Here is a 15,575-nt window from a genome sequence, read left to right on the forward strand (position 1 = left end):
GGGTGGCAGAGTGAAAGGAGGCCATTGAGAGGATCTCTCATGACTATTTTGTGGCTTGACGAACTCCGGATCTATAGAACTATACAGAGACTATTGCATCTTCCTATTATTTGACAGAAATATGTTTGCTTATAAAGGTTCTGATCCTGCAGTCTGATCGGTGAGGGTGGATCCCTGAACCACTTTAGAACACTCTTGACTTCAATGGGATTCCATGAAGGAAGATTCTTATGCCCACAAAGAATCCCATGGAAGACAAAGGGGCTATGCAAAGTTGCAAGGATCCATCAATGACTGCAAGATCAGGGCCATCTTTTGTAACCCTTTATTTATTAGGTTAGTTTTCATAGCAGAAAAATTGAATGATTATTTTCTATCTCCAATTTTTCTCCTATCCAATTTTAAGCTGTACCAAAACATGCTTCATCTTCCACATTTATATTTTAAATCAACCTGGTTTTGCTCTCCAGCAATCAGTGAGCAGCCATCATTGGCAGAGCTCCAAAAACATGTCAGTAATAATTCAGTTCCTGGGAAGGCAGAAATCCCATAGACATGCTGACATTCATTATTGATCAGGACTCTGTCTCCTCAAGTTGTTGAGGCTATTATTTTCACTCGAGTCAGATGTCATAGTACTTTGATGAGGAAGAAACATGGACTTAGTCCAGATATTGATATTTCAAAAGTGATTATCTGGCTCAAAATCTGACCACAGTGATGTCTAGCTTCACCACACAGCTCTTATTACATGCGCCTGTTATAAGTAATGCCTTTGACTTTGGCCTTTTGCATACCTTGTGCCCATGGAGCCTAGTGGTTGTAGGTTTAATTGGCTTTAACTGTAAGATTGTTCAGCCCTTTTGCTCTTATATACTGTCAGCAGATCAGTAACTATTTATACTCATGAAGAGAAGGCTGGTTTTTGAGTTACTGACGTGCATGGGGAATTTGTCATTGGAGAGCAATATGTGGAAGAGGGTTTTTTGTTTTTCTAAAAATGTGTATTGATTTTTTCCACATAAAATATGAGATTGAAGTTTAATATTAAAGATCAAAATAGCAAATATCTTTCTATGTTCTGAAATTTCTTACCATCTGAGTTTCATTAAGGTCTCTGTACGATGTTGTGCAAGATTGTATGACTACTAAGAATATATATTGCATCACAGAAAGAATTGGACTTGAAGAAAAATGGTAAAATTCTTTTTCAAGTAAAACTACTGATGCAATCAATGGGAATTTTACCTGAGTACAGAATGAGTAAGGACATCTGGATTTGGCCCAAAGTTGTTGAGAATCCAACAGGATGATGCAGTTCAGTCAACAGCAAATCAATGATATGGGACCTATTTTTCAGAAGTGTGTTTCCCAGCGCCACATGTGTTTTCCAGAGCCACAGTCTGTTAGTACTTCCAGCTCTGATAAAACAATCATTTAATCCCAGCAGACTCAGAATGGTAAATACTGCTTCTCTTCACTGAGGGCCCAAAACATCTTCTCTGCTGCAGAGACCCATACTATCTTCCTTTCTCTTCAACAGCTCAAGACCTTGGTCTTCAAGACTGTTAATGGAGGGGAAGTGCATACTGCTCTAAGGCCTTGTCGATGTTAGGCAATCTTTGCAAGAAATCTCCACTGGTGGGAGTCTTAGTGTAGGAAGGCTCTGACATCTTTAGGCATTTTTAGACTGATATCTATTAAACCTGATATTCACTAGTTCTAATAATTCTTCCTGGAGGTACTCAGTAGTTTGTGATGAGCAATTATTCATCCTCCCAAGAGCTTTGATGTGGAATTTCTCTTCAGCATTCCACCTTATCACCTCTCCTGTTCAGTATTTAAGTGAGGCTGCTAGGAAGAATTTCAAGGTGCTTTGGTCGACTGTCCTATCACATGCTCATGATACTCAGTGCTCTCTCTCTCTCTCTCTCTCTCGGTATTATTATCAAACTCCAATTCAGTGCTCTTCTTGCTTTACCAGGGTCTTATCAAAATAGGATACTGGATGAAATGTACTTGACTTGACCCTAATCCAGATCAGATGTAGTTGACGATGGTAGGAATGGGGTTATTTCTGCTTCAGTTATTTGGGAGTATACCTAATCTTTGTCCTCCTGGTTTACAATCTCTAGATCCTAATGAATCTTTTGTTTACCTTAGATACCCCGGTAATAGTAAAGCTTGTAGTGCTTTTTACCACTGGCCCCAAAGCTATTCCATAAGTCAACTGGCAGGGCCGTCTCTGTGAATATTGTCATCTTTGCAATTAATTAAATTTTCCCTGGCATAAGGAGCAAGAATCCTAAATATATTTCTAGCTTTAAACTTCTGTCTTAATTCAGAGCATGCATTTGTCATATCTTCAGGCCCGCTGGGATTTTTTTAAAATGAAGATAAATTAAGCCAGCTTCAAACTGTTAAGCACAAATACTTATTATAAAGCATTTGTTTGGGTGCTACCATGTCCAGCATAATAATGATCACTTTTTGCCTTTCTGGACTTTACTCTTCTATACCTCATAGAATTGAAATATCTTTTAATACTTAAATAAAATGGATAACAAATAAATTCCCAGTGTGTGCTGCATCCTCCAGTGTTGTAGCTCATCCAGTGCAGTAATTGAAATGAATAATACTCATAATAATAATAATAATAATAAAGCCCAATAGCAACAAGTAAAACTAGCATGATTCAAAAGGAGATAATTAAATTGCTTGATTGTCATGAGGCCAACATTAAAAAAAAATGAATTGACTCATCTCCCTTTATGTGCACAGCTCGTATCACTTATTTTTATATAAATATATATTATTTGCCTGGTTTTGATTCTTTGGCCAAATGCTGTTACTTTATAATGTGGTTTAACCACTTAGATGATTTTTTTCAAAGAGTTTGTTTCTAGTTTTATCATTAAGCCACAAGAAAGCTGCATAAGCATAAATGTAATTAAGTTGTGTGGAAGTGTTGTCTATCATTAAATTTTATTTTACATGAGTGCATCAGTTCAAAGATGGCTCTCCCAGAGAGATCAGATATGCTATGTGGCAGAATGAAGACAGTTTTAGAATGAAAGCTTACTCTTTGCAAAAAAACCTCTGTCCCTACCAAACACAACTACTTCATGATTTATACCTGAGAAACAAAAAAGTCAAGACATTCTTATGTAAGGTTCTAATACCAACCTTACCTTCTGTCCTTTGTAGCCCTCATTCTTGCTGTTGGAAGCAGGGAGAATTGTTATGAGCTTGTCCTTGGGAGTTTGGGACACAGGGCATGTCATGAAGGGGTGGACTTTGTTACAAAGAATGGGGTCAAAATTGCAAGGTCAGTTAGAATAGCATGTAGGAACATGTCAAACAGGCCATCACTAATAGAGTGCCAAAAAGGTATTAGGGGCAATTTTTTTTTCTTACTAAATTATGAAAGTCAAATGGAACTCAGGCTCCTAAGCCATTAAGACACTTCTTAAAATTTGACCGTAGGTACTTAAGTCTCATTTTCTACAGGGACTTAGGCCTAGATTTTTAAAGATATGATCAATGTTGCAATGCCTAACAGATTTAGGAGCCTAATATTTTCAAAAGGGCTGTAGGCAGTTAGGAGTCAAAATTCCATTGACTTTCAATGAGATCGAGACTCCTAAGTCACTTTTGACAATGGGACAAAGATTTCTAAGTAACTTAGGTGCCTTTGGAAAATTTACCCATTATCTCAGTGGCCACAATACAAAAACTCAGAGCATATGGAAGAGCTGAGAAGGGAGGATAACAACATTTTAAACCTTTTGACAAATAATTTGTCAGTGGTTTTAAAAATATAAATGGATTGGTACCTTGGGTAACGACTCACATCTAAGTCCGACAATTTTTCAATTCCAGATATGATGTTCCACACTTGTAGTTTATAAAGTGATCCTGTAAAGCAGAGCTGTGCAAAATGTAATGGTTTTGTTTCCTACAACTTAATGTAAATATTAATACTGAGAAAATAGTATTCATGCTAATGTAGTCCTGCTTTTTGTCTGGGAGTCACTCCTGGTTTACATGGATGTATTTGTAGTTCACGTTTGCTGGAGTTTTTTGGGTGACAATTTTCAGCCAGTGAATTGTTTACAAACTGTTCACTTTTATATTCTTCCAGATCTGTTAAATATTTACTTCAGTTCAGTCCACTTGGTCAAATGAATCAACATTCCATTCCAACATGTGCATTATCCATCAGCACAAGTTAGAGGAGTACTTGGGTTACTTTGACATCTGGTTTATCCTCCAGGGACAGAAAACAACTTGTGCCCCAACCCAGGTGCTCCCAGTGCTGCTAGCACACCTAGGGATCTTGCCCTTTGTGTTTTTTGTTTTTTTTTTTAAGTATGAACAAACCTTTTCATGACATTACATTTTAAAAACAGTTTTCTGTAATCGTTAAACATTTCCTGTGGTGAAGAGAAACTAAACTGTGCTAGCTGACTAGAACTACACAGCAAAATGAACCATAAACAAAAAATAACCAACCAGTATTTTTCCTGCCTAAGCTGAGCAAAATATTAGAAGTAGAAAATCAACATAAATAGTGACATATAAATATCAGGCTGGATTGTCCACTTTGTGGCACCAATTTTATGCTGCTACAAATCTGCTGAAATCAGTGGAGTTACAGCAGTGTTGGACTGGTGAGATGAAGTGGAGAATCAGACCATCAAGGGCAGATCCTCAGTTAGTTGCTCCATTGATGTCTATGAAGTGATGACAATTTACACTCAGGCCTGGTCCCCACTAAGCCCCCACTTCGGACTAAGGTACTAATAACGTAGCTGAATTCGAAGTACTTTAGTCCGAACTTACTGCGAGTCCAGACGCGGCAGGGAGGCTCCCCCGTCAATGCTGCGTACTCCTCTCGCCGAGCTGGAGTACCGGTGTCGACGGCGAGCACTTCCGGGATTGATCTGGGATCGATTTATCACGTCTAAACCAGATGCGATAAATCGATCCCAGAACATCGATTGCCTGCCGCTGGACCCTCCGGTAAGTGTAGAAGTACCCTTACTGAGGAACTGTCCCCCTTCCCATGCCAGTTTTTAAAGTTGTCTTTCTAATTAAGCTACAGTGGTGTTATAATACAAGTAATATTATTTTTATATTGTCCCTTTAAAGCAATGCATTGTCAGCAGTCTGTCTGCAAGTCTGGCAGAGAAATGAATATCAGCAGCTTAAATTGCACATTCTTACAAATGAATTATATTGTGACATAGCTGTGTCTTTTCACATTTTCTCATTTTTTCCCCCCCAGGTTAAGGTTTAGAATAGATTGTGCAGGCTTTGCAATGGGAGATTTTTTGAGATCATATATGTGAATGGAGAATTTGGTCCAGTGTGCCTCAGGACTGAATGAGAGATCTTTAAGAATTTTAGCCCAATGCCAAAAAGGGTTTCCAAGATTTCAGGCATCTCTTTAGAAGATTCTAGAGTTCCTCATGAATTGGTAAGTTCAAGTTGGCCATGGTTTGATTGTAGTCATGAGCTGTGTATGTGCCTCTCTCTCTCCAAATTTTGGGTGGGAGTCTGTGTGCCAGAAAGGGGAACCATTGGACGGGGTTGATTTTTATAATCCAGTTATGATTCTTATTGTGGCATCTGCACATCCAGAGATCTGGTATCTGAGCTGCCTGCTCAGCACAATTCTCAGCTGTTGAATATATCTGTGTAAAATTTGCTGTTCAAAGTATATGCGCATCAATCAGCTCCCCATGTTGTGCCCACAGGTTTTCAGATGAGGCTAGTCCTTGCTTTTACCTTTTTGCATGTTTTCCAGATAAACATTAAAAGTCAAGCTTCTGTCCAAGTAGTTTACATAGGGCTTATTTCAGATCTGTTGACTACAAAAGGTGAGTGAGTCGCTCCTTGGCAGCTTTGGTGAAAGCCTATTACCAAGTTTTTGGAGGTGCTGGGGCAGAACTTCCAATATTCAAAGTATTCTACCATTACTTGGAGGTTGGCGGAGTGGATGGTAGTAAGATCTTTGCCTTGTATCACAAGAGCGATGTCATCAGCATACATTTATTTATGTGAAATTATCAGGTAAGTCACCAATGCAGATATTGAATAGTGAAAGACCCGGCATAGGTCTTTGAGGTCGACTACTATTGACGGTATGTGCTTTTGCTGATCCATCCATTCAAAAGGACACAGTATCAATGGCTGCTCAACATTGTGGCAAGGAGTCGCACAGGGCTACAGCATTTGATGACCCTGGATGCCTTGAGCAATAGCCCCTATATCCAGACCATGTTGCAGGCAGGAGATAAATCAATCAGCACCATTCCAGTTTTTAGATTCCACTGCAAGCCAGCCTCAATGGCCATGTCTACACTGCAACAATAGAACCACAGCAGTGAGTCTCAGAGCCTGGGTCAACCGCCTCGGTCTTGCACTATGGGGCTAAAATTAGCTGTGATATATATAACACTGAAGAAGTTGAGAATTTTATATACAATTTAAAATGAAACCAGCAATCAGTGGAAGATTAGCCACTGGGCCAATGGGGCCCATGCCCAGGGGCCCTGGCCAACTGGGGAACCCCGGAAAAAAGCCCAGAGCCCTGGCCACCGGGCGGGTAGGTGGGGCAGGGGAAGCCGCTGCAGCCTGACCTCGCTCCCCGGCAGAAGCACTGCGCAGACGGGGTGGGAGAAGCACCCAGAGCCCCACTGCGGTCCCAGGACTGGAGGAGCTTACGTTACCTGTTGTGGTCTCAGGGCCAGGGGAGCTCTCGCTCCCCACTGCGGCCTGGTGCCATGGCAGGGGGGACAGAGTTTCTCCAGTCTTGAGGCCACAGTACGGGGGAGGGGGGAGAAAGGAGAAAACAGATTGCGGGGCTGCAGTTGAGGGGTGGAACAGGGATGGGGCCCTGAGGAAGGGGGAGAAAGGAGTGGGGCTGTAGGCGGAAGGGGCAAATGGGGACAGGAATGCAGGTGGAAGGGGTGGGGAGGGGCACCCCACTTCCTCTGGCCCAGGGCCCCAGGAAACCTTAATCCACCTCTAAGCAGGATTTTAAAATGAAGGAGGAAAGAATATTTAATATCATACTCTAATAAGCTTCAGTATAATACAATGCCTAAGAAGTACAAATGCCATGAACTTTTCTGGGCTACAGACATCTGGTAAGCAGATCACAAGTAGCTGATGTAATGTGTTTGGTTCATTCATGTTAATAAAAGCCTTGTTTGTTATACAAATTTTAGATGTTATTTGTAGAAGCAAAAATGCAACTGTTTTGACTTTCTTCATATGTTCTATCTCAAACATTCACAAAAAAGTCTTCAGACTAGAAGTAAATTCCAGATTCCTGAAATACCATTGGATCAGAAATCCTCTAAGAGCAGAAGCTGAAAGTATAAAAACTAAGATTTCACAAGTTTTCATTCACCAGAGTTAACTTATCCATCCACGTTAAGTGACTTATCCAGGGCTACAGAGTTAGATAAAAGCAGGTATTAAAATTGAAGAATTTCTTTCACACATGCCTGTTTTCAGATCACATCCTTTTTCAAAAATAGCCTTAAATTACTTGTTAAGCGGTATTAGCCTTGGGATATATATCTGAGTTAAACAATTCTTTGCAAAAGTCAATAGGTCCTATAGCTTTGCCTAAAATATCTGTCCATTTTAAATATTCACCACTATGAGTGATATTTCCTAACAGTGACTTCACAGTACAGAAAATACTGCAATCAGCAGAACTTATCAATTAAAGTTCTTATTTCAAAGAGAAGACCAATGAGTACTGGAAAAGCATTTTCATCCTATAGGGTTTATGTGACAACACGAGCTAAAAGATTTCTTATACTAATGCCTCTTTGCAAAGAATCACAAAGACATTTCCCTAGTATGCTGAATATGAATTACTTGTATTTGTTCTACAAATACACAAATTGCCTTTTAGGTCCTCCATAACATACTCTGTCCAAGTCTTGAAACTGATATTTTTACATAGCCAGCCAACCTATCGTCTAATGGTTTGAACATAAGTGTGGAAACCTAGAACTTCTGGGATCTAACCTCCTTTGTGACAAGGCATTTACTGCTCTGGATGGTGTAGCTGGCAGGAAAAAAAACAAATATTAACATAAAGCAGGGATAATGATATTGACCACCTCGATAAACCACTTATGAAGGAAAAATACTGTATAACAGCAAAGGACTATTATTTGCTGGATGGTCTTGTGGTTAAAGTAGTGGACTAAGGTCTGAGATCTTGGTTCAGTTCCGGGCTCTACAACAGAGTTCCTTCATAACTTTCAGCCAGGATCTTAAGTCACTTGATCACTCTGACTCAGTTCCCCTGTGTGTAAAATGAGCATACTATTTCTTTCCTCACACCTTTGGTCTGTTTCCTAATTACACCAAAAGCTCTGAGTGGTAGGAACTGTCTCTTATGAGGTAATTTCAGAACCTCTAATATAGACTCATAGACTTTAAGGTCAGAAGGGACCATTATGATTATCTAGTCTGACGTCCTGCACAACGCAGGGCACAGAATCTCATCCACCCACTCCTGTAACAAACCCCATTTCTCCATTGTTGCAATGTCCTGGTGAAATCGCTCGCCGTGCTCGTCGCTCACTGCTCCGCAGTTCGGTGGGAAAAAATCTAGATGAGAGTGCAAAAAAGGTATCTTTAGTGACATTTTGCAACCAAGGCTTTTGTATGCCTTGAGGAGGTTTTCCACCAACAACCTGTAGTTGTCTGCCTTGTTGTTTCCAAGAAAATTTATTGCCACTAACTGGAAGGCTTTCCATGCCGTCTTTTCCTTGCCACGCAGTGCATGGTCAAATGCATCATCTCGAAGAAGTTCACGAATCTGAGGACCAACAAAGACACTTTCCTTTATCTTAGCTTCACTTAACCTTGGAAATTTTCCACGGAGGTACTTGAAAGCTGCTTGTGTTTTGTCAATGGCCTTGACAAAGTTCTTCATCAGAATCAGCTTGATGTGTAAGGGTGGTAACAAAATCTTCCTTGATTCAACAAGTAGTGGATGCTGAACACTTTTCCTCCCAGGCTCCAATGACTGTTGGAGTGGCCAGTCTTTCTTGATGTAGTGGGAATCTCTTGCACGACTATCCCATTCGCAGAGAAAACAGCAGTACTTTGTGTATCCAGTCTGCAGACCAAGCAAGAGAGCAACAACCTTCAAATCGCCACAAAGCTGCCACTGATCTTGGTCATAGTTTATGCACCTCAAAAGTTGTTTCATGTTGTCATAGGTTTCCTTCATATGGACTGCATGACCAACTGGAATTGATGGCAAAACATTGCCATTATGCAGTAAAACAGCTTTAAGACTTGTCTTCGATGAATCAATGAACAATCTCCACTCGTCTGGATCGTGAACGATGTTGAGGGCTGCCATCACACCATCGATGTTGTTGCAGGCTACAAGATCACCTTCCATGAAGAAGAATGGGACCAGATCCTTTTGACGGTCACGGAACATGGAAACCCTAACATCACCTGCCAGGAGATTCCATTGCTGTAGTCTGGAGCCCAACAGCTCTGCCTTACTCTTGGGTAGTTCCAAATCCCTGACAAGGTCATTCAGTTCACCTTGTGTTATGAGGTGTGGTTCAGAGGAGGAGGATGGGAGGAAAATGTGGATCCTGTGACATTGATGGTTCAGGACCAGAAGTTTCATCCTCTTCCTCTTCCTCGTCTGACTCAAGTGAGAATGATTCTGGTGCATCAGGAACTGGCAGTCCTCCTCCGTGGGGTACTGGGAGTATAGCTGATGGAATGTTTGGATAATGCACAGTCCACTTTTTCTTCTTTGAAACACCTTTCCCAACTGGAGGCACCATGCAGAAGTCACAATTGCTGGTATGATCTGTTGGCTCTCTCCAAATCATTGGCACTGCAAAAGGCATAGCTTTCCTTTTCCTGTTCAACCACTGGTGAAGATTTGTTGCACAAGTGTTGCAGCATATGTGTGGGGCCCACCTCTTGTCCTGATCTCCAATTTTGCAGCCAAAATAAAGATGATGGGCTTTCTTAACCATAGTGGTTATACTGTGCTTTTGTGATACAAAAGTCACTTCACCACAAACATAGCAGAAGTTATCTGCATTGTTCACACAAGTATGAGGCATCTCTGCTCACTTTGGCTAAACAGAAATGTGTCCCTTTGCAAAATCAAACACTGACAAATAAGAGAGCACGACACTGTATGATTTCTAGAGCTGATATAGGGCAATTTGTTCAGCAGAGTGATGTAAGCTTCGTTATGATTGCATCATCCATGACTTCTAGGAATAACATGATGCAATTCATGTCATGTATGACGTAATACCAGCTTCAGATTGCATCATTCATTGTTTTGCCTAAAAAGCAAGTACTGTCCAAACCCAGTCATAGATTTATTCATAGATCCAGTCAAAGATGTATTTTAGTCATTTCTGCTTTAAATTGAGATCCCTTCCCTTTATAACTCACGTATCCTCCACCATTCCCAAGTCAAGGGTCATATATTCTGACCCAATAGCATATCTTGAAAACTAGAGCCAATCAACAATTTTAAGCATCATTTTCGTTCTCAGTGACCCATAATTAGTAAAGTTTGACTACATTTATTTCAGAAGCATTTTGGCTGTAGAGCAGTGTAATCAAAGATCAATTAATTGCCAAAATTAGGCTCTCTCATGATACCATCCCCTCCATAAACTTATCAAGCTTAGTCTTGAAGTCAGATATGTCTTTGCCCCCACTACTCCCCTTGGAAGGCTGTTCCAGAACTTCACTCCTCAAATGGTTAGAAACCTTCGTCTAATTTCAAGTCCAAACTTCCTAGTGTCCAGTTTATATCCATTTGTTCTTGTGTCCACTTTGGTACTAAGCTTAAATAATTCCTCTCCCTCTCTGATATTTATCCGTCTGATATATTTATAAAGAGCAATCATATCTCCCCTCAGCCTTCTTTTGGTTAGGCTAAATAAGCCAAGCTCTTTGAGTCTCCTTTCATAAGTCAGGTTTTCCATTCCTCAGATCATCCTAGTAGCCCTTCTCTGTACCTGTTCCAGTTTGAATTCATCCTTCTTAAACATGGGAGACCAGAACTGCACACAATATTCCAGATGAGGTCTCACCAGTGCCTTGTATAACGGTACTAACACCTCCTTATCTTTACTGGAAATACCTCACCTGATGCATCCCAAGACTGCATTAGCTTTTTTAACGGCCATATCACATTGGCGGCTCATAGTCATCCTGTGATCAACCAATACTCGGAGCTCCTTCTCCTCCTCTGTTACTTCCAACTGATGTGTCCCCAATTTATAACCAAAATTCTTCTTATTAATCCCTAAATGCATGACCTTGCACTTTTCACTATTAAATTTCATCCTATTACTATTACTCCAGTTTACTAGTTCATAAAGATCTTCCTGTATGATATCCCGGCCCTTCTCTTTATTAGCAATACCTCCCAGCTTTGTGTCATCTGCAAACTTTATTAGCAGTTTCCCACTTTTTATGCCAAGGTCAGTAATAAAAAGATTAAATAAGACTTGTCCCAAAACCAATCCCTGAGGAACTCCACTAGTAACCTCCTTCCAGCCTGACAGTTCACCTTTTAGTATGACCGTTGTAATCTACCTATTAACCAGTTCCTTATCCACCTTTCAATTTTCATATTGATCCCCATCTTTTCCAATTTAGCTAATAATTCCCCATGTGGAACTGTATCAAATGCCTTACTGAAATCGAGGTAAATTAGATCCACTGCGTTTCCTTTGTCTAAAAAATCTGTTACCTTCTCAAAGAAGGAGATCAGGTTCGTTTGGCATGATCTACCTTTTGTAAAACCATGTTGTATTTTGTCCCAATTACCATTGGCCTCAATGTCCTTAACTACTTTCTCCTTCAAAATTTTTTCCAAGACCTTGCATCATATAGTGGGGTCCCGACCATAACTGGGGTGTGGGTGCTGTTGTAATAGAAATAATAAATAATCTCTTCTTTAGTTTTCCCATATGTAAAGTGGAAACAATAATTTTATTTTATTTTTTACCTTGCAGGGATGTTGTGCAAACTAATACACTGAAATGCTAAATTCAGATCTGATGTAAGAGGGTACAATTATTTGTATAACCACGATGTACCTGCTAAGCATTAACATAGTTCATCTTATTTTTAATCACATTTCTTTTCTCACCCCTTTTGTTTTATCGGAACTCTTCTAAATGACATCAGCATTGCTCAATGATTACAGGCATTCCCAGAGGTGCCACCTTCCGCTTTTTTGAATGAAATCATAACACAGTGGCCCTCAGATGTTTGGATAATCATCAGTTGATATCTGTATCTCCTACAAATATTACTATCTCAGTCACTGCAAGACTTCAATTACATTATTTCTCAGTTTCAAGAGGAAATGGATTGTAAAAGTATCCAAGTCTTCTCTTCTAAGAAATCAATTCTCCTTTGCTTCCTGACCTGGTGACCTTTTTTTGTCTCTTTCATATTCAGCTTGCAGAATACTAAATATGAACAATATCTTTTTCAGTCTTAAAGGGTCCTCTAAGCCATACAGAGACAAAAATCATATTATTTACAGTGTCCTCAGTGCTCATTAGTATGGAGGGGAAATTTGTATAAATCCAGTTATCAACACTGCTGCAAGAAAATAAGAGAAAAGCCACATTGTGTATGAAGCTTATTGAATTGCAAACTGCTTTCTCAGCAATCAAGGCTGTACGCTGATGCAAATCAGATGCTTACATAATGCTATTATACTGGAAGTGTGACAAAGAGCTGATTAAGATACTCTTTGTGTGTTGATACTATTCTGCCTTTTCATTTAGAGCAGAATGTTGACAAATTATCATCTTAAAATGGACCATTCTGGCACTACTCACAACCAAACACATCTACATCCACTGTTGGTAGCTTACTCTCCAACTCCAACTATTTTATTTTTTAGACACTAAACAGAGCATAGCAGGAACAAACAAACTACCTCTCTAAATTCAGTCTAAGCTCAGATGTGCATGCATGTGCTAGAGTGGATTTTTCTAACTATGCAGCATGTCACATGGCTTAGATTAGGATCTGGCCTTTAGCAGGCTTCTTGATGTAAAGCGAGAATCTAACTTCAGACATGTGCTGTGCTTCACTGCACATCCTAAACAAAAAAAACCTATGTTTATACAGGTCATTCAATGTAAGGTGATGCAAAACACCATTAAGAGTTGGTAGTTAACAAAAACATGCTTCTTTGTAACAGATATCTGTTGTCAAATCAGACGTAAGGTTATAAAATCTCATTTAGTTTTAATTCTTAATGCCAAAGAATGAAATTATGTCTCTCAAATCTTCTGCTATTGCAATGAAACTTTGAGGGACCACTATCAAAACCAAAAGGGCTAAAGACTTTTCTTAGATAAAATGTGCACTTACTTAGGAATCCCTCCAACCCCAAGTAAAGTACAAGACTCCAAGTGAATCCAAGTAAAGTAATTGCCTACTTCTCAGGCCCAATAAAACAGGTCCCTTGTACCTACTTTTCCTGATTTGACCATGTAACTCAGGCACCTGTGGCATATAACATATACCAGGCATTAGATGTACACATAATAGTCTCTTTGACTATTTGTTGCCATCTTATGTTTTCATGGCCAGCGTGCGTATTAAAATACATTCTCTTTGCCCCTTTAAAAATGGCGTATGTTGGAAAGTGAATAAATGCAAAAGGTTTCTACGTACGTTGGCAGCAAATGAGAGATGATAAAAAAGAATGGGCATGACAAACAGGTAACAAAAATCCTGACCCTGCTACTTTCTTCCAGTTATGATTGAGAAGGGACTTATCCTGATAGAATCACAAATTGGAGGAGATGCAATATTAGGAAGTGGAGTCCACAGAAACGAAGTAATGAGTGACTCTGATCTTTTCGCAAATATCCAACTTACATGACTCTAAAATAATTGGGAAATTTAGGGTGTTTTATTTATTTCATAAATGAAAGAAGGTATTTGGTACACATGTAGATTCAATTCTACCTGAAGCCATACATTTAAACTGAATATTTCCTATCAAACTGAGTCTGGGGTGGGACAGAAGGATGTCATTATTAAAGCAGATCAAGAATTTTTCATTTGGAATGTTCTCTCATGGGAAAATTTTGATTGTGCCATTTTTTTAAAAATTTCTCACAGGAAAGTTTGAAATAAAATACTTTGTTTCAGATTTCAGTTTGTCAAACCAAATCAAAATATTCTGTTTTGGGTAAGTTCAAGTCTGCCTGAGCTGTCACAGTGCTTCATGGATGTTGTAGTTGGGTGCCTCCTGCCACTGTTCTCCTCTATGGGATGGCTTCCCTGGCTATGCTACATCTCCCAGGGTACACCACAGTCTCCCTGTTGGATGAACTGTGACACTGTACCATGGGAGTCCCATAACCATGCTGCATTCTCTAGTCCAGTCAGGAAGCCTGGTCCATAGAAGAGAATGGGGGCATAAGGCATCCAATCTACAACTCCCATGAGATTCTATTGCAGCTCAGGTGGATGCAGTTCCATGTTGAACTAAGTCAAAACAGAATGCTTTCTAATCAAATTTTTTAGCTCTTTCTATTCTGTGAAAAATTTAGTATTTTGATTTTTGCCCTGATTTGGGATGAAAACCAATTTCAAAATATCAGAATTTCCCACTGAATGGAAATTCTGATTTTAAATCACTACTGGTCATAACAATGGGACCAATCTAAAGGGAAAAGACTGTATAATGTTGTGATATACCCCCCCCCCGGGGTACAACCTGGAACTGTGCAACCACTATTCCCCCTTAACTCTCCTCCCTGGGCTATCTCTTTCAAAGCTATGCTAGTGACAAGCAGCAAAATCCTCCAGGTGCTACTATCACTCAGTCGACAACATGCAGGGACACACCCAGCTAAACTGCATGAATGCTCTTTAAGCCACTCATGAATTATACAGAGAGACACCAGCAAATCACCTCAGGCCCCAGCCTTGCACCCCAGAAATATACCATCTTACATAGCTCAAGACTGTCCTTTGAACAGTGCAAGCTCAATAATTAGTTCACCACTTTGACAAAGGAAAGTGGACATGCATCAGCCTTTGTAATCTGAGCAGATTCCCCAAGCACTTTAGAACAGTGGTTCTCAACCCACAGGCTGTGGGCTGCATGAGGCCCGATTAGCACAAAGCTGCGGCTCAGCTGTGTGCTAAATTTTTTTTCAAAATTTGCCACTCTGATCTGAAAGGGGGCGGGGCTGGCTGAGGGGAAGACAGCATCTGGAAGCCTGCTGGAGTGTTCCTGTCAACGGAGGGCTGGGAGTGCCGCAGGGGTGTAGAGTGCGGGAGAGTGGGTCTCTGGGCAGGTTTGTGGGGAGAAGGCGCACTCTGAGTAGTGAAGGGGTGGAAGGGGCTGGGAACTAGGGATTTGTGGGGGTGCTGCAGCACCCCCAGGTTTTAGGCTGCCCAGCCCTGCTGCCCGGCCCCGGGGAGATGCATGGAGGAGAGAGGCCAAGTGGTGATGTCGTTGACCCTCATTTATACTTTCT

Source organism: Trachemys scripta, chromosome 1, assembly GCF_013100865.1.
Source record: "Trachemys scripta elegans isolate TJP31775 chromosome 1, CAS_Tse_1.0, whole genome shotgun sequence".
NCBI lineage: Eukaryota > Metazoa > Chordata > Testudines > Emydidae > Trachemys > Trachemys scripta.